General features: G+C 42.4%; 1 long non-coding RNA gene across 1 annotated transcript; it reads right to left on the bottom strand.

Annotated features, from left to right (window-relative positions):
• Positions 1 to 8: 8 nt before the first annotated feature.
• LOC109485910 lies at positions 9 to 1197 on the bottom strand. Its single transcript, XR_002141161.1, has 3 exons — positions 1168 to 1197; positions 554 to 661; positions 9 to 142 (listed from the first exon to the last, which is right to left on the bottom strand). It is a non-coding gene; the product is annotated as an uncharacterized LOC109485910 (long non-coding RNA).
• Between the last annotated feature and the right edge of the window lie 362 nt (positions 1198 to 1559).

Raw genomic sequence — 1559 nt, 5'->3', positions numbered from 1 at the left:
GGCCGCGCCAATCAACGGGATAGTACGATGCCGGTGAAGCAAACTCGTCCACTGTCCCGTATTTAGGGGCCCCCCATGTATCATGCATGGACGTTTTGTAGGCCCGGGGTAGAGGAGGGTGCGTAGCCTCCGTCTCAGCGTCCTGTCAATGCAAATGTAAAAGTCACACATAGAAAAAGCGCCTGGCTTTTGTCAACTAGTAGATACAAATGTACATACGTACAGAGCAATAGAGAAGTTGGTTTAAGACACTATTCTTTGATGGCATTTCAGGGGCATATTGGATTACACATACCGTTAAGTTCCGCTAGATGGTGCTTTTAACTGAACGAAGCAAAAAGCAAAATATAGGTAACGGACTTCGGAGTTCCGTACGCCCTTTATTTCAAAACAACGAGGAATGAAATGTTTTTACTTCAATCACATCACATCATTTCATCTACCTACTAGTGTTAACATAGACTTAGTAACATAGACTTGGTACATGTATTCACCCTAGATGGGTTATTGAGGTCTACATGTATATGTGATCAGAAGACAACTTGTGCAGTACCTTAAAGATTTCATTGACGGCGCGCCTGTAGAGCGGGATCGACAGATAGGCACTGCGGTCATGCAGCGTTTGAAACTTGGTAAATGGTCGGGCTCTCTTTGCTTTAACCTTGTGCATGAAACATATCCAACGGCAAGTTTACAAGGATGCCGTGACATGGCAAAAACGGTCGTAAGTTGCATTTTCACAGATTTTGAAGTTAATTGTTTAAACGTAATAAACAATGGAACTATATTGCATATATATTATCGATATCTCAGATAAGTAACTTTTCATTGAATGTAGCATATGAAGAAAAATAGCAATGATAAATGGGTTTATCCACAGAACGCCTGCTTGCCTTATCGCTTAGACTGTGCAAGTCAAAAAGAACACAGAATCTTCTATGAGTGTCGCTGACAGTTTCATTTCGACAGTAAAATGTTGTTAAGCATAGAATATATGGTAGGTTAAACACTTAAAGCGCTTCTTTGAGTGCTTCTTGGTGCAACGGCAAACAAAATGTCACTTAGACATTATAGTCACGGTCTGTGATACTTTGGTGTTCAGCTATATATTCATCTATCTATCACAACCCAATGATGGAAACCCGCACCCATGGTGACAATACATACCTTGGAGTACAGTCCACTGCCGTACCAACGAACCCAGAGGGCGCTTGCACCGTTCACGGTGGAGACGATGCGGGCCGGCCACCACAAGGTCTTCCCAGCATCCTGGGCCCACACGAGTCCACCCGAGGTAAAACCACTCATCTGAAATACATCCAGATCCAATATGGAACTCAACAGTACTCACAGTGTTGCATAAACTTCACCCACCTTTCTACTAGAGTTAGTTCAATGAATTTCATTGTGTACAGTCATATGCAAGCTTTTGGTGGTAAGTATATAGTTGTCGTGAACACGTCATGATCAATAAAACTCGTGATTTACAATAAAGTACATCAAGATGTAATATTGACCTGTGTAGCCTTGTTCAGTCGGTCAACTCTGCGCCACTTCAC

Source organism: Branchiostoma belcheri, unplaced genomic scaffold, assembly GCF_001625305.1.
Source record: "Branchiostoma belcheri isolate BF01 breed outbred unplaced genomic scaffold, Haploidv18h27 scaffold79, whole genome shotgun sequence".
Lineage (NCBI taxonomy): Eukaryota > Metazoa > Chordata > Leptocardii > Amphioxiformes > Branchiostomatidae > Branchiostoma > Branchiostoma belcheri.
This window is presented reverse-complemented; position numbering and strand designations above follow the sequence as displayed.